General features: G+C 43.5%; 1 long non-coding RNA gene across 1 annotated transcript in view; it reads right to left on the minus strand.

Moving 5' to 3' along the window:
• The window catches only part of LOC128322749 (uncharacterized), a 141,641-nt gene that overhangs the window by 10,286 nt on the left and 106,820 nt on the right, over positions 1-24,535 (minus strand). Inside the window, exons 2-3 of the long non-coding RNA XR_008305944.1 lie at positions 24,160-24,248; positions 7,616-7,670 (exon numbers count right to left, since the gene is read on the minus strand). This is a non-coding gene — a long non-coding RNA (uncharacterized LOC128322749). The remainder of the gene's footprint in view (positions 1-7,615; positions 7,671-24,159; positions 24,249-24,535) is intronic.

Consider the following 24,535-nt stretch of genomic DNA (forward strand, 5'->3'; position numbering starts at 1 on the left):
GGGCCCAACTCCAACCCTGCTCTGCACTTTCCAATTATCTTCCTGGAGCTTCTCCCTCTAGTTTCTCCCTCCGAGCTTTCCCCTCATTTCTAGGATTGGAGCTGAGCAGAAGAGAAATAATCTGGTGGGACAGATTGCAGGGAATTAAGCCATGAGCAAGAGAGTGTTTAGCACTTGAGTTGACCCATGCTCCTTTTGGCCTAAAAAACAGATCTCGCCTCACTCTGTATGTGACTGGGAAAAACCTGGATTTAAACAAATTGGTCTATTATGGTCACATCTTGACTCCAAGAGCCTAAAAATCACATACATACTTACAAGGCTTGCATAGCCTAGTATTCGTTGTCCTTTCAGGGTATTTGTTTGTACGTTGTACAATATTGGCAGCTCCAACAACTGTAGATACCACTTAACAACTTGACATATCTGGGGTGGGTGTGTGTGTGTGTGTGCGCGCGTGTGTGTGTTGTGCAGAATGGCTTCAGTTTACCTGTCATACAACTGTGGCTACTAGAACCTTTACTGCTCTATAAGCATGTGTATAAGCATATTGTATTTATACACAGAGTATAAGAACATAAGAACAGCCCTGCTGGATCAGGCACAAGGCCCATCTAGTCCAGCATCCTGTTTCACACAGTGGCCCACCAGAGGCCTCTGGGGAGCCCACAGGCAAGAGGTATGTGCATGCCCTTTCTCCTGCTGTTGCTCCCCTGCAACTGCTGTTGAGAGGCATTGTGCCTCTGAGGCTGGCGATGGCCCACAGCCACCAGACTAGTAGCCATTGACAGACCTGTCCACCATGAATCTGTCTAAGCCTCTTTTAAAGCCATCCAAGCTGGTGGCCATCACCACGTCCCATGGCAAGGAATTCCATAGATTAATTATGTACTGTGTGTAAAAGTACTTCTTGTCAGTCCGAATCTTCCCCGACCCTCAGTTTCATGGGGTGACCTCTTGTTCTAATGTTGTGAAAGAGGGAGAAAAATTTTTCTCTGTCCACTCTCTCCACTCCATGCATAATTTTATACACCTCGATCATGTCTCCCCTTAGTCGCCTCTTTTCCAAGGTAAAGAGCCCCAGATGCTGTAGCCTAGCCTCATAAGGTGCTCCAGGCCTCTAATCATTTTGGTTGCCCTCTTCTGAATCTTTTCCAGTTCTACAATAGCCTTCTTAAAACACAGTGACCAAAGCTGTATGCAGCACTCCAGATGTGGCCGCACTGTAGATTTGTATAAGAGCATTATTATATTAGCATTTTAATTTTCAATCCCCTTCCTAATGATTCCTAGCATGGGATTAGCTTTTTTTTCACAGCTGCCGCGCACTGAGACAACACTTTCAATGAGCTGTCCACCATGACCCCAAGATCTCTCTCCTGGTCAGTCACCGACAGCTCAGATCCCATCAGTGTATATGTGAAGTTGGTGTTTTTTGCCCCAATGCTCATCACTTTACACTTGCTTTCATGGAACCGCATTTACCATTTTGTCACTGAATCCCCCAGTTTGGAGAGATCTTTTTGTAGTTCTTCACAATCCGTTGTGGATTTTACTACCCTAAATAGTTTAGTGTCATCTGCAAATTTGGCCAGTTCACTGGTCACCCCAACTTCTAGATCGTATATGAACAAGTTAAAGAGCACTGGTCCCAGTACCGATCCCTGGGGAACCCCACTTCCTACCTACCTCCATTGTGAAAACTGTCCATTTATTCCTATTCTCTGTTTCCTGTCCTTCAAACAATTACCGATCTACACATGAACCTGTCCCCTTATTCCATGAATGCTAAGTTTACTCAAGAGCCTTTGGTGGGGAACTTTATCAAAAGCTTTTTGGAAGTCCAAGTATACTAACCAGATCACCTTTATCCACACACCTGTTGACACTCTTAAAGAGTGTCTCAAAAAGGTTAGTGGGGCAAGACTTTATCTTGCAGAAGCCATGCTGGTTCTCCTTCAACAGGGCCTGTTCTTCTATATGCTTAACAATTTTGTCCTTAAGTATGCTTTCCATCAGTTTACCCGGCACTGAAGTTAAGCTGACTGGCCTATAATTTCCTGGATCCCCCTGGATACCTTCTTGAAAATTGGAGTCACATTGGCTACTTTCCAGTCCTCTGGTAAAGAGCCTGATTGTAGGGACAAGTTATATATTTTTGCTAGGAGATTGGCAATTTTATATCTGAGTTCCTTCAGAACTCTTGGGTGGATGCCATCTATCCCTGGTGATTTGTTAATTTTTAGCTTTTAAAGACAGTTAAGAACATTTTCCCTCGTCACTTCAAATTCGCCCAGTTCCTTAGCCGCTAAACCTGAAAAACTCAATTCTGGAGAAGGTATATGGACAGTATCCATTCAGCTTCTCTGCTGAATGAGTATGTTCGATTAGGACCCAAATAGACTGTGTTAGTGTCCCAGTATTTAATCTTTATGGGTTTAACTATATCAGGATAGTCTTATTTTTTATTCCATTTGATAGGCCTGCCTTCCTATCAAGTTTGCATATCCAGAATGTCCTGATAAGAGTGAAGAAACATCTAAACTTGTAGGCACTTGTCCAAACCAAATGAATCCTTTAATTCTTGAATAGTTTCAATGTGAATTAATCAGAGTTAAGGCCTGGCTGCATTTTTCTGCCATAGAATTTTACTCCTTTTGCTATTTGTAATTTTCCCTGTCTGCTGTACAGGGAACTGTACAGTTGTGTTTGGTCATGAGCAGGGCTTAAATTGGTTGGGGGCCGTTGGTACTTCAAGGACAGTCTTCTCCTACAGGAACTTCACCTTGAAGATCCTCTTCTATGTTCTCCCATTGTCTGAGGGGTGAATGGCTGCATAGAATAGTGCCTTCTCAAAAGTGGTACCAAAATGATGAAACTCCTTCTTTGCCAGGTGCCAGGCAAATATGTTTTTTAAAAGACGTTTCTGGAGATATTTAGGTTGGATTTTGCTAGTGTTTTTGCTTATTTCTGCTGCCTAATTAGCTTCCTTATTTTTTTAAAAAAATAATTTTTAAATTTGTATTGTGGATTATACTTATTTATTTTTTATCTTATTTTTCTTCCAAGGAACTCAGGGCAATGTACATGGTCCCCCACATTTTATCCTCTCAACAAACCTGTAAGGTAGATAAGACTGAAAGAGAGTGACTGGCCCAAACCCATGGCATAGGCCTGGGTCTCCCAGATAGGATACAAAGTTTTAAATCTTGTCTTATCTTATCTATCTATCTGCTATCTGTTCACAATTATCTCATCACACCCAGTCTATGCTAAAAGAATTAGAATAAAAATACAAAAGCATAAATGACCAGCTTGTGAAAACCAAGTAGACCTCCACAACTGTATGTAATGCTGTCCAATTTGCATAACTTATTTGAGTCACAAACTTTGGGTTCTCAGTTTGTCGTATGAGACTATTGTTCAGCACAAAATTTTGGAACCCCTAATTAAAAGGCTTAAGAACATAAGAACATAAGAATAGCACTGCTGGATGAGGCCCAAGGCCCATCTAGTCCAGCATCTTGTTTCACACAGTAGCCCACCAGATGGCATGCCACTGGAAGCCACAGGCAGGAGTTGAGGAAATGCCCTCTCTCGTGCTGTTACTCCCCTGCAACTGGTACTCAGAGGCAGCCTGCCTTTGAGGCTGGTAGCCTTTAGCCCTCCAACTAGTAGCCGATGATAGACCTCTCTTCCATGAAGTTATCCAAACTCCTCTTAAAGCCATCCAGGTTGTTGGCTGTCACCACATCTTGTCGCAGAGAATTCCACAAGTTGATTATGCGTTGTGTGAAAAAGTACTTCCGTTTGCTGGTCCTAGATTTCCTGGCAATCAATTTCATGGGATGACCCCTGTTTCTAGTGTTATGTGAGAGGGAGAAGAATTTCTCTCTATCCACTTTCTCCACACCATGCATGATTTTATAGACCTCTATCATGTCTCCCCGCAGTCGTCCTTATATTGGCTGACATCCAGACTTACAAAGGATGGGTTATGTCCCTTCAGGGACATATTTCACAAGTCACAGTCAGCTACAGAAGGAAGTGAAGATAAACTAAAACTACTCCTCCCCTATAGAACATGCTGCATGTTTGCATGTTCTCATTCATGCCATGTGAATGGCTGTCTGGATGTTGGCTATTCACACTATTTTGAGACAGGAAAAGAGTGTTTCATGATGTGCTTCTTTGTATTGAGATTGAACAGCCTCTTCAGAATTTGAGGGGTGAAAAGTAAGTTATTTTCTGAAAGGTCAGGATTCCTGGGTTCTATATCTGTATGATGGTGGCGGTGGGTGGGGGGCAAACAAAACACACACACAAACACACAAATTTTTCTACCACTGCATTTCCACGCAGGGGGGGAAACCAGCTTCACCTGCTTAATTTGTACTAGTATAGTTGTGGTTGTGTGTTTAATTCCTTTGACTTGTCGTTTACTACTGTTTGGAATGAAGCTGCTTAATAAAAATACAAAATACTAAAATGGGGTCCCACAAGACTTTTTTTTGTGGCACATATTTTTCAGCTCAGATGTTAAATCAAATCCAAACTTTGAGCTGACCAATAGGTAATAAATTCTAGTTGTAACAAAGCTGAAGAAGATTGTAAGATCCTTGCATGTGAAATATGTTGTCAACTTGTTCTTGTTTCCAGGATATGGTCTGAATGCACATAATGCAGCAACTTTGCTGAAGTAAACAGGTTTGGAACTGGTGAGGGTCTGGATGGGAGACTATCTGGGAATCCTTGAGTTTCATGGAACAAAGGCAGGATATAAATGTAATAAATACAATTAGACTCCGGGATCTCTGGTCTGGGATTTTTAAAAGCTTATTTCTCTGCTATTAATAGTGGCACATTGAAGTAATACATCTGCTTGTGGAAAGCAGATCTCACAAAACTGGATCTTTGAAACATTGGGTGCAGAATTTCTAAATACAAAAAAGCAGCCGAGAACTCATTTAATTGTATTCTCTGTGTGATTAAAGTGCTGCTAAGTAAAGGTAATTAGCCTGATACTGAAGAATAAATCTATAGCACTTCTTTCTAACAGCTACACTTTACACAGCTTTCATTTACTAATTATCACACAGAAAGGGACAAGGCATTGACACCAACACCTTCCTTTGTCCTTCAGACTGTTGTCCCACAAAGGCCTAAGCTCTGAGCCTCATTGCCATCAATCTTGTTTAATGCTGTTTCAGCTGTAGTGAATCAGTGGTTTCCAGCTGTGGTCAGTTCATCCTCAAGACGAAGATAGGCAGGTCACCCAGGGTATTAAAGCACTAGGACTAGCTAAATGTTTAGCAACTTTTAGCTGTTGGGGATTGGGAGGGGTGAACAGTTTCCAGATGGTCTCATGCCAACTGTTCTGCCCTTTTTTACTGAACATGCTGGTTCTGGAAGAATTCTAATTGAACCCAACTGAGTTATCCCAGGGTGAAATTTTAGAGGATTTAAGGCAATTTAAAAAAACAACAACTAATAATTTGCATTTATATTTGTTCATACACAACTAAATCTGTATTTTCTTAAAGAAGCCAATGGCATTTGATAGCTCTGTGTAATTTCTCCTCTGTCATATAATTACTGGCAACCTGCCCGTTGTTAAGATGATGTGTTTCCTTTGAATTAGGGCAGCTAATTCAGCACTTTATGAAGCCCCAGGTCCAGAGCAGGGATGTAGCTATAATGGAACAAGGGGGAGGGAGAAATGTGTCTGGGTCCCTGAGAGAGAGGGGGCCTACCAGTTGAGTAACAGCTTGCTCTTCTCTCGCCCCCTCCTGTCTCTCCAAAGAAGGTGGGAGGGTGTTGCACGTATTGGACAATAGTCCAGGACCTCACCAGCTTGCTACACTGGACTGTAGGCAAGGACTTCACCAATTGATTATACTGGACTGTAGTCAAAGACCTCACTGACCTGCTATACCGGACTGTAGTCAAAGGCTGCACCAATTTATTGTATTGGACTATAGCCTAAGATCTCACCAATTCAGCAGCCGAACTATAGCCTAAGACCTCACTGATATAACACTGGACTGTAGTCTGAGACCTCATCAATATAGCATTAACCTATCGTGGGAGGCTCAGCTTGTGGGTGTGTGAGGAGACACAAAGAACCAAACCAGGGATATATTTTGTGGTTTTTACTTCAGGAAAGAGACATAAGGAATTACAATTGGTAATGGGTTCTGGCAATCGATAATGAAGACATTGAAGTGGTGGATAGCTTCTGCCTTTTAGGATCGACCATCAACATTCAAGGATCCAGCAGTCAAGAAATACGCTGCAGACTAGCACTTGGTAGGGTTGCAATGAAGGCCTTGGAAAGGATATTTAGATGCCATGATGTGTATATACCTACAAAGATTAGAATCGTTCGGACAATGGGTTTCCCCGTGACACTCTATGGATGCAAAAGCTGGACTTTGAAGAAGCAAGATAGAAAAAGTATTGATGCTTTTGAACTTTGGGGCTGGAGAAGACTTTTGAGGATACCATGGACAGCCAGGAAAACAAACAAATAGATCATAAAATAGATCAATCCAGAATTTTCACTCAAGGCACAAATGACCAGGCTCAAATTATCATACTTTAGACTCATTATGCAAAAATCCAGCTCCCTTGAGAAGTCTATAATGCTGGGAAAAGTTGAAGGAAAGAGAAGAAGAGGACGACCAGTGGCAAGGTGGATGGACTCGATCACGACAGCAATAAATGCACCACTGAAAAACCTTAAAGGCCAAGTTGAAGACAGATCATCCTGGAGAAAATCTATCTATGTGGTTGCTAAGAGTCGACATCGACTTGAGGGCACTTAATCAATCAATCAATCAGTCAATCAATCAATCAGTCAATCAATCTGCAAATGTGTTTTGGCACACAGAGGCTATTCCTTCTGACCTAAATACAAGCAAGCCTATCTAGCAATGGAAGAGGGAGAGGGGAAGAAGGGGAGAGAGAGAAAGGGAAGGGGGGGAAATTGTTACCAAAAGGGGCAGGGAAGCCAAAGAGTGGCCAGTTCACAGTTTCTACTGTCGATTTAAGATGCTAGGGTTCAAAGAAACGCTGGGGTGTACAAAGCTGGGATGCGAGGAACACTGCAGCACTGGAGAGGGTGAAAATGCACCTTCTGGACCTGCCCTCTGATGATCTGGACCAGACCCCAAAGTCTTATACTCCTGTCCTTTGATGATCTGGTGGTGGGCGGTGGGGAGAGTCAGCCTTCACATCCACCAGGAGTGATTAGGTCACAATCAGCAAGGCCACACAAAGATCTTTCAGCAAGTTTGATACTCAGTACCCTTGGTGCAATTTTCGACTTCACAGCTGCCTGTTTTCAAACCAAATGTGAGTAAACAAAAGTTATAACAGTTGAGATGGCCATGAGGGCTGGGGCACACATAACAAGGGCAGGGGCCCATCTTCACTTTTTGCCTCAGGGCCCACTCCAACCTTGCTATACCCCCGACCCAGAGAATTGCCAAAAATGTTCACTCGGGGGGAGGGGAATCCAGCCCATCCCCTGGATTGACAACCATGTGATGTCAGTGCTTGGGTTCATCAGCCACTATTGAACAATAGGAGTAGAGCTACATGTTACACTCACCACATGAGAGCAGCCCCACCTTGTTAGTTCTGGTTGTTGAGCTGTCTGAAGGCTCCTCCACCAACAGGAACAGAAAACAGGAAGGGATAGGAAAAAAAACACCTGATAAATGTTTGTTTGCAGATTTGTACTTTATGTTCAATTTTAATTACATACTGCTGTTTCATATACTTTTATTGTTGTTTTCACAAGAATAAAAATTATCACAAAAGCGCCATGGAGCCATATTTGATAGGATAAAAATTTAACAACAACAAAACCTCAACTAAAATATCCATGTTATGCTTATTGAGAGATATTTGCAACAAGCAATTGGCTATTGTATGGTGAAATTTTATGTTTTGCAGCATAGCTTAGAAAAGATAAATATCTTATGACAAATACAAGACACTTTAATGTAGGGAAACCACCTTATGGCATTCGGTAGGCTTTACAAAAATGTGTACTGACCATGGAAATGAAGCCATAGCCTTACTCAAGGGACAGCTGTAAAGCAGAATGTCAGCAGAATGTCATAATTCTCCATGATATGTATAGAATTACAGCTGTGCGTGCCCTCCTGCCCTACTTTTCCCTTCACCCAACACTTGATAGAAATACAATTTTAATCAATGTCAATTGATTCCAGATTAAAAGTGGCTGTGATGCACTATATATATATAAGTGATTAAGAATGAAAGACCTTACAGTTGAGCTGTAGGCTTCATTTCATTGTCATTATCATTTAAAACACAGGCAATTGGTTTCATCTGAAAAGTTAGCCTAAAAGAGCAGATGAACAAAGAAAAGTGCTTTAAAAAAATGGACTGCTTGGTAACTGTACTTAGTTAAAGCAAGCATCTGTGCCAAGATGTTGAGCAGTACTTAAATGCCTTGTCCATGGGATTCAGCCCCACCCCAAGATGCTCTGCTAGGGCATCATTCCCATTCTGCTGTACCGCTGCTTTCAGTGGTCCTGGATTCCCAGGCTTAGCCATGATGTTTCTTTGTGATGTAGCACATGTCAAGTAGTGGTGCCTGGTGGAGACTCAGGTAGGGAGGGTGTAGCAGATGGTGGAATACACTTTTGACTCCAGATAAAAGCTCCCATCAGCCACCTAATGGTGCAGTGGGGAAATGAGTTGACCATTGGTTGCCGGTTCCATTGGTGAACCAGAGGTTGCTGGTTCGAATCCCCGCTGGTATGTTTCCCAGACTATGGAAAACACTATATCGGGCAGCAGCCAGCAGCAATATAGGAAGATCCTGAAAGGCATCATCTCATACTGCGCAGGAGATGGCAATTGTAAACCCCTCCTGTATTCTACCAAAGACAACCACAGGGCGCTGTGGTCCCCAGGAGTCGACACCGACTCGATGGCACACTTTACTAAAAGCTCCCACTGCTGCCTGGCATCCCGCTGCTCAGCTGGCCATTTGAAGAGTCAATTGTTACTATGCTGACCTCTCAAATGGCCGCCCTGCACGTGCATCAGCTAGCTGAGCAATGGGGGCAGGGCGCATGGATCATTGGACATGCTGAATGCTTGGCAGCAGAGGGAGCTTTTACCAGGAGTCACAGGTATACTCTGCCTTCTGCTCTGCCCCTCTGCCCCAGTGTCCACTGATGCTGTCCTTAAAAATAGCTGCCATATGTGTCACCAAGTGGTGGTATCCAAGCATCCAAGTCTCTGTGCCATAGCCAAAACATTTATAAGTGGCAACTCTATGGGGCAGTTCAAGACATTTTGCTGCCTGAGATGAAGGACGATATTCCTTCCCCATCTGCAGGCAGGTGATCAGAACTGTCAGGCCTTGCTGCCAAAGTAATGGCAGCAAAATGTGGGCACTTTCAGACCAAGCCAGGCAGCAGTGGCAGGGGTGCTCCCAGCTCAAGATGGGGGAGGAGGAGGGTGATCTTTAGTGGGATAAGGAAGGGTGACAGCAGTGAATGTCAGGGTGGTGCTCAATTATTTATTTTATTTATTGCATTTCTAGACTGCCCCATCCAAAGGCTCTGGGCAGTGCACAACAAATTTTAAAGAAACATTAAAACAAACACCATTTAAAACACACTTTATACAGTATTATACAGAAGAAGATGCTCTTGGCTGCTCCCTGCACTTTATTTATTATTTATTTATTACATTTTTATCCCTCTTTTCCTCCAAGGAGCCCAGAGCGGTGTACTACATACTTAGGTTTCTCCTCACAACAACCCTGTGAAGTAGGTTAGGCAAAGAGAGAAGTGACTGGCCGAGAGTCAACCACTCCACCCTTCCACATGGAAGGACCACCCCTGTCTGTGGCTGGATTGCATGTTAAGCCTCAGTGCCTGCTGTCCCCAGATAGACATGTGATCTAACCAGTCTACATTTGCTAATTAGAAACATGGCAGCTGCGGCATAGAACCTTCACCAAGCAGAGGCGGCTTTTCAGTATCCAAACCCTGAGTTTATAAAATCTGAAACTAGCCTCAGTCACAATACACAGCATCTTAGCTCACAATCAGCACCATTTGGTGCTAGCATGGTAGCTCAGAGTGTGAGGTAAGAGCAGGAAGTTGGTAGTTATGATAAGGAATACCATAAGTGAAGTGCTTTGAGCACTTCGTTATTAAAACTAAATTTAAAAAATGCAAGTGGAAGAGTAAGTCTGCCCTCAAAACACATGCCTCAGATCTATTACCTACTATTTCTTCCTTTTATTTATATGCTCAGTCTATCCACCAGATCATTTTGCAGAGTTAGAATGTTAGCATGTTTCAACTGCTACTAGGTTGTACCAGCTGAAACATAGCTTCCACTTACTCTTCTGGTGATCTCTTTTAGATACTGCAGAGGGACAGTTGCTTATTCTTTGCTGTACAGGAGTTCTATCTTTAGAATCCCTGCACATAAGCATATCCTGTTCTTTTCTCTCCTTGAACACTTACAAGAGACTTCCTCTGATTTGTCACTGTTGAGTCCCTTAAAACAGATGCAGGCTATTTTGGACATTTCAAAATATATATTTGTACAGCTTGAGAGTATTCCTGTTCACTTTACTTCCCTTTGAAATGTTCCCACAGATATTTTCTGGTGTGTGTGTGTAGAAACCACTTGTATTCAGAAAGTCAAATGTTGATTCTTATTTCTCCATTGCTTGTCACTCATCTAGCCAGGGAACAGTCTATTGTGGAACTCATAGGCCTGATTCAGATATCATGCAAAACCTTAGTTTAATCATTGTTTAGTATGAGCATTGCAAGCCTTGGGCTCATATGTTCCCCCTCTTCTTTGAGCATGAGGGAAGGAATTTTCTTTTTCTGTTGTTGGTTTAGTACAAGCTGACAAGACATATTAATCCAGAAAATGGTCACCCTTAGATGCCACAGTGGTTTGCCATCTTATTCAGGAAGTATCTTAAAGTTTACCTTCTTCTTTTCCTCTGTTTGCCAATTAGCATATAATCCAGCTTTTCACACTTCTAGCCATCTCATCATCACAATCATTAGTCTCTTGAAGAGCTCTACTTAACACCTCATTAAAAATATGTCTGGATCATATCCTCTCTTACTGTGTTTCACTTGTCATCAAGTCATCCTCTACTCTCCCCACTGTAGCTCCATCTCCTTTGCACATGAGGTTCTTAGGAGCCTAATATTTGTCAATCATCAGATATGCTATCGGGAGTGATTTCCACACCCCATTCGTATTACCCACCTCCTCTGACATACTGCGTTTTTTACTGTTTCACACAGTGTTCTCATTACTGGTGAACAATTTTATTATTATTTTTGTCTGTAGGCTTTGGGAGGGAAATTGTATTATTCTGCCAGTCCTAATGATGTTGACATCCTTTTTTATTTTTTCAACAAAAGAAAATATCTTCTTTATCTTTATTTTCCTCTTCTGATGAAAGAGTCTGAAACATATTTCCAAGCATGTCTAGAGAACTGTCAAATTTCCTAGAAAAATCTCTGTCGGTGGTGGACAGCTATATATGCTACACCTAAGCATGTTGATTTGATCTACCAAATGATGAATTTAGAAAACTATTTTTTCACATGGAACCTTTCTCTACTCGTAGGCTTAACATGTATCTACTATCCATCAGCTTGACCCTAAGCCTTCAAGGCCCTGCTAGGTCTTTCAGCATTGCTGTGTGTGCTATGTGTGAAGAAGTCTGTGTTGGAAGAGTGTTGGAATTTGTGTGGAATATCTATGACAAAATTACTGCAGATAGTCACAGCAAAAAAAGTGATGTTGTGATTCCACCTTGCTGAAATGCTGGCTTTAAAACACACACACACACACACACACACACACACACACACACACACACACACTCTTTCTCTCTCAGTCATAGGTAAAAGAGGAATAATTGCAGAGAAAATAAAAGGGGTTTGGTGACGTATATTGGCCTGTCTTTATCCATAGCTGCTTGATTTGGGCCTATTGGTGCGTGTTAGTAACGAGTCTTCAAAGGAATTGCCTATAATTAATCTTTGCTGCAATGAGCAATTGGAATTGGTTATTGTTTAATGGTTGGCATTATTATTTTTTAAAGAAACTGTATTCATGGTGTCTGAAAGCTGTAGTTTCTACATCATTAATTATGCTGGAATAAGTAGGACTGTATCACAAGCAAGAGTATAATGAAAAGGGAAAATATTAGCATAGCAAACATCTATTGGACTGTATTATCTCTCCCTTTCACTACCTTGCTTAAAAGTGGAAGCTACAAAGTACTATATTGTTGCTACTGCCATCATCTCCGATTAATAGCACCCATTATTCATAGGAGGGCAGCTGAGGTCACTTTCATGTGCTTTGTGCAAAGAACCCCACTATTCATCCTTTATAGTCTTCTGGATTGTGAGCTGTGGCAAATGGATTAAGGAAAGAGTCCATGAGCCTGTTCCTTCTCTCTGAGATATAGATTTGACCTTCAGTTGTCCTTGTGCTTTATTGTATGATTTTATGTGTGCCACAGATAAGAATTTTTTGAACAGGCTTGAAAAACAGAAAAGCACTTGCGTTCAGATTTTCTTTTCAAATCCTAAACATGTGATTGATTGATTGATTGATTGATTGACAGATTGATTTCTATACCGCTTTTCATTAAAATAATCCCAAAGTGTTTTATAATATAATTAAAACAATGCACAATTAAAATACAAAAAGTACAGACATTAAAATAAAAATAATATATCTTGATTTAAAAATTTAAAAACCTATACAAAACCGTAACAAAAACCACAAAGCAGCAGCAGTAAAAACTGTACTCTCATATAAAAGCCTGGGTGAAGAGCCACATCTTTACTTGTTTTCTAAAAACTGTCATGGAGGCTGAGGAGTGGATGCTAGCCAGGAGATTCCAAAGCCTGGGGGTAATGACTGAGAAAGCCTTGTCCCATATACTTGACAGCCGAGCCTTTTTCACCATCGGCACGGAGAGCAGAGTTCCCTCCTATGATCATGTTAGGTGGGCAGAAATCACCTTGGGAGAAAGCACTCCTTCAGATATCCAGGGCCCAAATTGTTAAGGGCTTTAAAGGTCAAAAACAGCACCTTGAATTGGACCTGGAAACAAATTGGTAGGCAGTGAAGCTCTTTCAGAATAGGTGTAATATAATCCCAACAGGCAGCTCTGGATGAAATCCTAGCTGCTGCATTTTGGACTAGCTGCAGTTTCCAAAGATTCTTCAAAGGCAGCCCCAACGTAGACCAAGGTGTGGGTAACTATGGCCAGATCTGCTTTGTCGAGAAAGGGGTGCAGCTGGTACACTAGCCAAAGCTGAGAAAAAGCACCTCTGGCCACCACCTCTACCAGAGCACCCCAAAGTAGAGCTGGGTCCAACAGTACTCCCAAGCTGTGCACTTGCTCTTTCAAGGGGAGTTCAGTCCCATACAGAACCAGTCAAATCCGTTCATCCTGATTGGCTCTCCTACTGACCAACAGCACCTCTGTCTTATCTGGTTTACTTATCTGCTTTACAGTCTCAGTTTACTAGCCCACATCCAGCCCATCACAGCCTCCAGCCCCCAATTCAGGTCATCCACTGCCTCCCTAGAATCAGGTGATAAGGAGAGATGGAGTGTCATCTGCATATTGCTGACAACTCAGTCCAATTCCCTGGATAACCTCTCCCAGTGGTTTCATGTAGATGTTGAATAGTATGGGGGGCAAAACCGAACCCTGCAGGATCCCACAAGCCAATGGCCAAGGAGCCAAGCAGTAGTCCCCGAGCACTACCTTTTGGAAACTTCCTCCAAGAAACGACTGAAGCCACTCCAAAGCAGTGCCTCCAATCTCCATTGAGAGATTGAGAGAAGGATACCATGGTCAATTGTATCAAACACCGCTGAGAGGTCAAGAAGAACCCACTGGGTCACACTCCCCCTGTCAAGTTCCCGGTGAAGGTAAATTTAGGTAAATGAGGGTTGCAGGGGAGGCTGGGAACGATGTGGAGTGGCCAGGAAAAAGCACAGGGATCCTTGGGGGTTGAAGTTCCTTCCATAGCTTCTCTCATAGAAGGGAAGGAATCCTCCTTTGGGAGGAACTACAGCCCCCAGCATCCCTGCGCTTCTTCCTGGCCACTCCACCCTTGTCCCCAGCCTCTCCTCTGTAACTCCCTGTCTACCCACTGGATACCCCCGATAATCTCCACAGCCACCCAGCTTTCTCTGCACCAGTGCTGGGTCAGCATTTAAAGACACCCCCCCCCATATTATCTGGGGGAATTGCTCTGCGATTGGCTGTCTCCTCGTGGGAGGGGGTGGGAATTTTGACATGGGCTTCCATATATTCCTACTTGCACAGTCCTAGTTTCTGTTCTATTAATTCTACAGTTCTATGCCAATTTACCAAGATTATACCAAGATTCTCGACCCAGCTTCAAATTTCCGTTAGGGAAGTCGAGCGAATCTTTGTAGACTCTTGGTATACCAGCATTTATATCCCATTTTTCCTCCGAGGAGCTCAGCGTGGTGTTCATGGCTATGTTTATCCTCACAACAACCCAGTGAGGTAGGTTAGGATGAGAGATACATGACTGGCCCAGCATCATCCAGTGAGTTTCATGGTTGAATGGGGATTCAAACTTAGGTCTTCCCGGTCCTAGTCCAATACTCTAACTACTTCACTATGCTGGCTCAGACATGCATTTTAGGGATGTGCGAAACGTTTCGGGTACAGAATGATCTGTACCCGAAACAGTGAATTTCGGGTGATTCGGATCGGAACCGAATCACCCATGAAGAGCCCTGAATAATTTCGGATCCGAAACGAACCCCCCCCGTTTCGGATCTGAAATATTCGGATGTTTCAGCCCTCCATTTTGTGGCCAATAGATCCCCCTCCATTTTGAGCAATGACCTCTATTTGTATTTCCCGCCTTTTTGCCTCCCATTGACTTCAATGCAAAAAGGTCTGATGTGACATCTGCTTGAATTTTGGGTCCCAGGGGCAAAATAGTGGGGTGGGGTGGTAGTGCCTAATGGGTGGAGGTTACCACCCCAATTGCAGAGGGATTGGGCAAAGGGCTGATTTTTGGTGAATTTCTGAAGTTTTAGTGTCTTTGGGGCAGATAGGGGGCATAACGTGGGATATGGGCCAAAAGAGTGGGGTGGGGTTGTAGTGCCTAATGGGTGGAGGCTACCACCCCAATTTCAGAGTGATTGGGCAGAGGGCTGATTTTTGGTGAATTGTTGAAGTTTATGCGTCTTTAAGGTTTTCCCCCATTAGGTATATTGGAGGGTGTATCGCTTCACGTCGGGGGGAAAGGGGTGGCCTAGAGCGGTGTGGGGTTGGTGGTAGTGCCGGGTAGGGGCAAGGAAGCTACCTGAATTTTTTTAAATGATTTGGGCAGAGGGCTGATTTTTGATTAATTGTTGAAGTTTACGCGTTAATTGTTGAAGTGTACGAGTGCACTTCAGACCAATGGACATATTTCTCATTGGTCATTTTGACTGAAAAAGGAATTCATCTTTCTATCCAGGCCCCCCTGCCCCAATTTATGCCAATGACTAGGATAGGCTATAAAGGTGGCCCTTGTTATACATGGGACGCATGGCTTGCATTTTTGCGTACCCGCAGTTAGGTCTTAGAGACCCAGTTTCTTTATCCGCAGGTAGAAAAATAGGCAAAATTCGCCTATCTGTGGTTTTGAGTGTCTAGAAAGGGTTTCTGATGTGATTTCCAGCCGCCATTTTAAAGCAGGGAGCCATTTTACAGCAGTCACATCTTTCTCGGCCTAACCTATCTCACAGGGTTGCTGTGAGGATAAACATAAGCATATACACCACTCTGGGCTTTTTGGAGGAAGAAAGGGATAGAAATGCAAAAATAAAATAAAATTGTGGCTTAAAAAAACTGGCAAATATTCATGCAAATTTGACCATTGGGGAGGTTGGGGGCATTGCTGGAAACCTGGAGAATAAGGTACTGTGATTTTATTTCTTTCTCCTTGCTTTTTGACACCCCCCTCCCTTTTTTTTGTTAGGAACCTAACCCCTAGACTCAGGGGTGTAACGATAGGGGGGCAGGCAGGGCATGTGCCCTGGGTGCCACTTGGTAGGGGGCGCCAAAAAGTGCCCCCACCGATCCCCTTCCTTCCCCACCGCGCTCATGTCTCCCTACGGAGACGACTGGAGTGTTCAGGGCTCGCTGTCTCCCTACGGGGGTCGCCCATGCCGCCGCGACCAGGGTCCAGAGGTCCTCCTTCCACCCCGGCAGGTGGCGGTGGCTACAACTGGAGCAACACCGAGGCCTGCCGTCCGGCCTGGTGTCGCTTCTCAACTGCGCCGCGCGCCTGCACAGTTCAATCTATTGGCGTCGCTCCAGTCGTAGTGTCCCTCGGCGTCGCTCCAGTCTTAGCTGCTGCCCCCCGCCGTCCTCCTTCCATCCCGCAGTGGCGGGCAGCGGCTACGACTGGAGCGACGGCAGGCCGGCGTTGCTTCTCAACTGCGCCACGCGCCTGCGCAGTTCAATAGATTGAACTGCGCAGGCGCGCAGCGCAGTTGAGATGCGACGCCGGGCCAGACGGCAGGCCTCGGCGTCGCTCCAGTCATAGCCGCCGCCCGCCGCTGCCTGCCGGGGTGGAAGGAGGACCCCTGGCCCCTGGCCGCAGTGGCATGGGCGACCCCCGTAGGGAGACGCCGAGCCCTGAACACTCCAGTCGTAGCCGCCGCCCGCCGCTGCGGGGTGGAAGGAGGACGGTAGGAACCCTGGCCCCTGCTCACGCACCCCACCCGCGGATCACCCACCCCACCAGCGAAGGGCAGCAGGGGGGATGGGGCGGGGGGAGGCCGGCGGCAGCGGCAGCTGGAGTGTTCAGGGCTCGCCGCTGAGGGGGGAACAATTTCAGAGGGGGTGGCGCAATTTATTTCAGTGCTTGCCCTGGGCGCCGTTTTCCCTAGTTACGCCTCTGCCTAGACTCCCATAGGGCTAAGGTTTTGTTATTTAGTTTCCATATTCATGTGAATGGAGCCCCTGTGAATAACTAGGGTCACCTATAATTTAGAAAACAGGAAATGTGAAAATACATTTGATAATCACTACACAATCCATTCTACTAAATATCTGGATTGTCACAGAAAAAATAAAGCCCAGAAAACAGTGTAGGGTTGTCAATGGATTATATTTTCTTCCTTTTAAATTTATTTATTAGAATAATGAACACTGAGACATTACCTAAATATGATTTCAGCAAGCATGATTTCACTTTTACTCCTGCTAAGTGGGCAAAAAAGCACCTTTTAAATTGGGGCTCTCTTATATTTAACAAGGCAAGAGCAACTGTGCCTGTTCAGCCCAACATAGCATCCCTCCTGTTCTCTCTCTTGAGTTTCTTTTTAGATTGTTTCTCTCTCTCTCTTTATTTATTAAAGGCAGAACAATACATAGTATGATATCACAGAATACATTATTGAAGATGTTACTAATCCAAAATGTTAACCAAACAAATCTGAGCACTTTATGAATAGCACTCATCTTTCCATATCTGAATGTAACAAGCAAGTAATACTTTGCCATAATTTCTTTGATTGATAAAAAGTATTAAAGCTTGCCAGATCTCAAACTGGATTCAAGAGTAAAAAGGGCTCTGTGGTTGTATATTGAGTTATATGGATAATGCCACAGTACCCACATTATTCTTTCCCAGTAGGTCTACACATTTGAACTTTTAATTAAACCTATTTAAAACTTACATCACGTAAATGGACTGGCTCTGATAAAGTCTTTTGAATGGCTTTGGTATTTCAGAGCATACATCTGACTAGCTGGTGGCACAGTGTTATGATAAGTTGTTCTAAGAATAGTAATGCTGTCTGGGCAATGTTAATTGTACCAAATGCTCCCTGGCATATTTTGAGAACGAAATAATCCAGAATCACTTTGGTTGCCACACAATGAAAAGGGCGTTATCCAGCCAAAGGTATGCAATTTAAAGTCTTTTTAATGGCAATAGGAGAACTAAGCTCCATGCTTAAATCTCTCCCAGTAAAATCCCAGTAAAAGTGCTTAACTTTCAAATGTTTTGAAGGTGTCTATATTGAAGGTGTCTATACTAAAGGTGTCTATTATGAAGGTGTCTCATAATCCACACTGCAAAATTCTGCTGGGAGCACGTGCAAATTCTGGTGGGATAGAAATTAAAGCTAGGCCCACACAATGGATTGCTGCCATGGAAGCAAATGGTACCCAGTGCATGGGGTGCATGCTTTCAACAGCACACTGACCACTGAAGTAACAGGGTGGCTTCACATGAACGCCAGCAAGTCTGTAAACTGGGAACATGTAGGTAACATGTCAGTGACCAAGAGCATGTGCTGACATCTGAACCCACCCAAGTCCAGTTCCTGAGATTCTCTGCACAATATTCTCCCATCTTCCATCTCCAAGATCTGGAAGTCAGACTGAGAATGTTGGAAGAATGTTGGGCAGAGAGCATGGGAACAGGATTTGGGTGGTTGTTGACATCACACCCGTCAGACATGCACCCCCACAGTCACCTACCATTTACCTCAGTGTTTCTGATCTAAAGAAAGTGGAGAGTAGATTCTCTGGTACTCTCATTTGCTGGTACTCTCATACCACCTCAGAAACAACAACACCCAGTGCCCCATGGGCTTGTGGGTTTGGGGGTGGTTGGCATCCTATGTGCACTACGCCACCACTTGCTCTGAACGTGCCCCCCAAGTGGACTTATGGGGCTGCTGAAATCCCCATTCCCCATGGGGGGAAGCTTAAAGACGTGCAAATTTCAGAATTTTTTTAAAAATCACCCCTTTTCCAATTTCCTTTGAAATCTGGATGGTAGCAGGCACCTATTGGGGCACTACCACCCGACCCATGCTTCTGCCCCCGAAACCCCCCTTTCTGTCTTGAATCTGCCCAAAAGACATGCCAACTTCAAAAATTCTTTAAAATCACCCCTTTGCCCAATTCCTTTGAAATCTGGGTGGTAACTTTCTTGAACCCATTGGGAATTACCATACACCACAACTTGCTCTGGGATACCCTGGTGCCACACACACACACCCAGGAGTTATAACTAAGGCTGCTGAAATCCCCATTATTCCCTATGGGGAAAAGCTTAAAGCCGTGCCAACTTCAAAATTTTTTAAAAAATCACCCCTTTGCCCAATTTCTTTGAAATTTGGGTGGTAGCTTCCACCCATTGGTCACTATCACCTAACCCACTTTGGCTGCAAAATGGAGGTCTGAATCTCCAACTTTTAAAATCCGAATCGGGGTTGATTTGTTTTGTATTTGAATCTGGGCAATTGAGAACAGGGGTGATTTATTTTGTCTACATTTCACCGGAATCGGCCAGATTTGGGTACAAATTGTTTTGTACCGAATCGTTTTGCACATCCCTATAAACAATTACCATTACAGGGAATAAAGAGGGGCGTTGGTCCCATTATTGGGGGTGGGCGATGCATAGCCTGTGAGGAGGCATATAAGGAGCCAGCAAGGGATGAGAGGCTGGCTGGTGGTGAGTGTCAGGGGCTGACACAAAGAACAAGCAGCCTGGGACGGAGGAGGCACAGAGTGATGCTCAACCCCTCCCTGTCCCTGCTCTGAGTCCAGACCCTAAGCCTAGCCAAGTTGGGGAAGAGGGGATAAAGGGATGTGTAGCCAGATAAATGGTTTGAGACAGAATCTTCCATCTTGCATCTCTTGATATTTTTACTCTTTTCTCCCTCATAACTTGCTGTTTTCTGGCATTTTTCACATTCTCTTCCCCATCCCAGTGATTTTCCCACTGTTTTCTGATTGCCATCTTCCTTATCCCAGATATCTTCACTAACTCAAGCTCATTGCTGCTCCTCTGTAGGAAATATCACATGCGAAAAGTGTTCAGAACCCTGTGCAGGAATGATCAGAGCTGCGAATGCTGGAAACACTGTAGAGGAGACCACTCTGTTTATGACCAATGTGCTGCGAGGCTTCTAGCAACTAGTATCACTGCCAGTAAGGCATTTGTAAACCCAAATCCCACCGCAGTTGTATATGCAAGGCTAGTGATTCAATTACACCATTAATTGCTTCAGTATTGGAATCTAGCCCTCACATTTTGATGGATAGTTTTAAAAGTAAAAGAAATCATGAGTCGTCAACATAAAATATTCAGCTTTGGCTAGTCAGGGAACTACACTAGGGTAGATGGGGGCCACCACCCCTGGCCCTTTCAGTGAAGAACACTGCCATAAAGAAAAAGGCAACCATGCAAGCAAGTTGAATGGATAACATTGCTATGGGCTCAGTATCCTGGACAATATTCTGTGGAAAACTAGGAGGCTGTTCTCACGAGCAGCCAAGACCAGGCTGAGAGAGCCAAGGCCGGGTCTGGCTGCGTGTAAGAACCATCAGGATCCATGCAGATCCCAGTGGTGGCACGGTGGCAAACCCACCTATGTAGCCTGCTGGTTATCTGAGGTTGTGCATGTGCAGGCCCTTAACTCAGGCTAACTGCTCATGTGTGAGCACTGGCTGCTCCCAGCTGGTGCTGGCACATAAGCAGGTTCCCAGCTGTCGGCAGGGGAATCCCCACAATGCACCATACATTTGCACAATGCATTGTGGGATTTCTGGGGGCCGGGACAATGTGTCCTGACGCTGCACCTCCGTGCTGCCTGGGGCAGTAATGGGCCATCTGGGTGTGTGATCCATCTAGGTAATCATCTGCAGGGAAGGGAAGGTATTGCAGCCTTCCTCCCCTCCCACCCTCCCAGACGGTCATGTGAATGGGCCCTAGGTGCAGAGAATATGGGGATGGAGTGTTAAAGACCAAAAAAAAAAAAAAAAGAGGACTTTCCTTTTCTTTCTTTTGAAAGAAAAATAACTCCTTGGGAACAGAACAGTTCTTGTCCTTGTGAACAGCCAACCATTGTGGCTATGGGTGATGGGAGTTGTAGTCCATCTAGTCTGGAGTTGTAGTCCGTTTAGTCCGGATCATTGCCCTGATTTAATTATATTCTTGCTAAATAATAATAATAAATAAAATAAAATAAAATGCTAGTGTGTCATATTTTAAGTCACTTGTAAGCCATCCAGAATCTTGGTGGAGTCTCTAGACTTTTAAAAATAAATAAATAAATAAATAAATAAATGAAATGTATTGTATTGGCATGATACATCAAGTTTCCTCTCTTCTTGTTGCATTGTATTTAGAAAACAATAAGGAGGGTCAAATGATAGCGGCAGCTTTCCCCTCACCTTCGCATGGATTGTCATTGGTGGGGAAGGAAAGTGTTGCTGTGGTAAGTGAACTGAGCATTATGCATGCTTTATACTTGAAGGTTCTGAAGACATGGTTAATAGTAAGAATGAAAAAGCATGTCACTGAAATCACAGGGCCTCATTTCTGATCCATGAATTGTGGATCAGAGTGTAAATGTGTGTAGAGTCGAAGAGTCAGCTTTAAAGACATGCCTCTTTTGTCTTTCTTTGGGAGCAACAGAACCCATAAAGGCAGCAATAACAGCAAACAATTTTAATTAACATTTTCCATATGTTTCTAAGCTGCAGGATATGCCTCACTCTCCATGTTCATTAATAAAGAGCTCATTTACAAGGTTAGGATTACAAAGGCAGTTTTGGCTGCTCTGTTATCTGCTGCAGAGTTTCAAGACTCATGTCAACTATTTGTCTGGAATTGATACTTATTTATATATTTCATAGATTTATATCCCACACTTCAACACATCAGTGCTCTCAGGGCAGCACACAAATATAAATTCAAAATAAAAAGCACTAAAAAGGAGCATTAAAACTAAATAACAGCATTACAACAGTAACACACCACAGGAGAGGGCAGCAGCTAAAGCAGCCAAAAACATAGCAGATAAATGAATCAACGATAGTTCCAAGGGTTTTAAAAGATATCTGGTATCAGGAAAATAAAAAGGTATTCCAGGATAATAAAAAGGTATTTTCCTGATACCCAGATTGACATTGGAGTAGATACCAAGTGAGTCTCCCTGGGAAGAACATCCTATCACTAGCCAAAAAACAACAACAACACCCCAAAGCAGTTTACATAGAGAAAGAGAAATAAATAAATATATATGTAAAGATGGATCTCACAGTGTCAGAGACAACTGAAAAGACAACTCACAGTGTCCAACCAGCCAGGGTAGAAAAGAGGCAGGCGATCTGCTGGAAGGCAGGGAACTTCCTGCTTCCTCCTCTGGCTGCGGCAGGTTCCTCCCCTGCTCTGCTACTGGAGGGAATAGCCTGCTAATCAAGGCTATTTCCACACCTTGTTGCTTCAGGCGCCCTGCATCACCACCTCCCTGGATTAGAAATAAAAAGGCAAAAGAGACACATGTGCACATGTCTCTCGCCCTTTTATGTCTAATCTGGGGAGCCTGTGATTTGGGATGCCCAAAGCAATGAGCTGAGGGAACAGCCTTGATTAGCAGACTATTCTTTCCAGTAGTAGAGCAGGGAGGAAGCTGCAGCAGTCAGAGGAGGAAGCAGGACATTCCCCTGCCTCCCAGCAGATTGCTAAATTACATTTAGCAGAGGGAAAGCAACATGTGGTGGTTGGTGGCAGGGCCAGAGAGTGCAATTCCTTCTCCTTACTGCATTCATTCTATCTGGATAAAAGCATGGAGCTTGTCTCCAATGAACAAAATAAGACCATGATAATCTCTGATGGTTTCTTCTCTCAGTGATTTTTTTGGAAAATATATTTTCACTGCATTCCATTAGGTATATATCCTTGTCCATTAAAGAACTTCCTAACTTTGATTTAGCAGTCCCAACATTCCCCACCAACTCTTCTGGATAAAAGGATTGCAGACTCAACACTCTTACATTTAGCCCAAGTTTTCAGGACTGAAAATTATGACTGACTTATCTGTTTTTGATCGTATATTTTCAAGTCTCTGCCTGACATCCAGACTAATGAAACATCGGTGCTACAGGAGTATAACCACTGCAGTGATAGACTGAAGAGTTCCAGACTAACACTGCAATAGTGCTTGTGCACTGGGGTGTGGGAGGAATTTTAATGACCTCCCCTTCTCCTAAAAGCAGATGCCACCAGAAAATATGTCCCTGAGGACTATGCAAACCTCAGGGACATAGTTTTGGGAGGCGCAGAATACTTCCAGGGGAAGAAGAGGTTATCAAAATCCCTTTCCCTGCTGCATGAGTAGTGGAGCTGAGTTAGTCGACCTCTTCAGAAGCACTGGTGCTTCTCCCCTAGTACCAGTGCTTCATTATCTGGATGTCAGTCACTGAAATCCTTCCCTTTCCTGATAATAGTCTCACCGTGCCTGCTTTCTCTTTCTGTTTCATCCATCCTAACGTAGCTACAAGCTGAGCTGCATGAGAATAATACTGCAAATTTGGAAAGGCTAACCAGCACCCCTTCAGGCTTTTGTAATATCCTCATTGACACTCTTGTTTCTTACCATCTGTACAAAAGGATGGTAGCATCTTTCCCCATTTCTTTAACGAGCTGTCTGTCAAAGCTACTGGCAAAGTTTGAAATAAAATCAACAACTAGGGTATTGCACACATCAAGGATATCTGCAACAGAAGGAAGTTTAATTTCTAGTGTCTGAGCAGAGCCATATCAAGCAAGAAATTGCATCCCATTTTTTTTATTTAAAGGGCATGACGTGGGTAACATGCTTAGAAAACTCTCTGTGCTTCAGGATGAACGCCTTTCTATGCCTTGCAAGGGAGGGAAGCCATGTTTTTGACAGAAATGCCTGTCAGATGAAACTGCAAAGGCCTCAGGACTATGATCCAAATAATACTGAAGATGATGGCATGTCTGTTTTTATCTTAATTCCAAATCTCTATGGATATAGTTTAAAAGCAGTAGACTCATGCCGACTAGACATACTTTTTCATTCAATATATGGTTCTCATAATACTGGGCTATCTGAATGTATTAAAAATGTATGACCTTTTAACAAGAAGCTTTAGCAATAAGTGTTAGTGCATTCAACTTTGAAAGTAAAAGAATATAAATGCAGAACAGTGCTTATGAACTTCTGTGTACTGTTTAGTCTAAGGCACTTTACTTGACACTTGCATAGTAAACTTACCTCTCAGAGTTACAACCTGTGTCTCTGGTTCATAGGAGATTGTTCATTGTTTATTTAGATGAAACCATCACTACTGAACTAGAGGAGGGCTAAACCAAGAAATAGAAAATTAAAGTCTCTCGTGGGAGAAGATTTCCTTCTGCACTCCACTCTTAATGAAGATAAATTGAGCACTACAATGATGTACAGTGGCTGAAAGGCATACAAAAGTCATATGTTAAGTACCATCTTTCGGTTTTTAAGTAATTCTCCTTCATAATTTTTAAAATTGTGTTTTTGATGTATTTCAATGTCATTTTGCTCAACTGAAATTAAATACTGAAGCAGTTTATTTTCTGTGAAAATGTTGTGAAGTTGACCTGCCTATATACACCGA

The sequence above is a fragment of the Hemicordylus capensis genome, chromosome 4 (genome assembly GCF_027244095.1).
Source record: "Hemicordylus capensis ecotype Gifberg chromosome 4, rHemCap1.1.pri, whole genome shotgun sequence".
Classification (NCBI taxonomy): Eukaryota; Metazoa; Chordata; class Lepidosauria; order Squamata; family Cordylidae; genus Hemicordylus; species Hemicordylus capensis.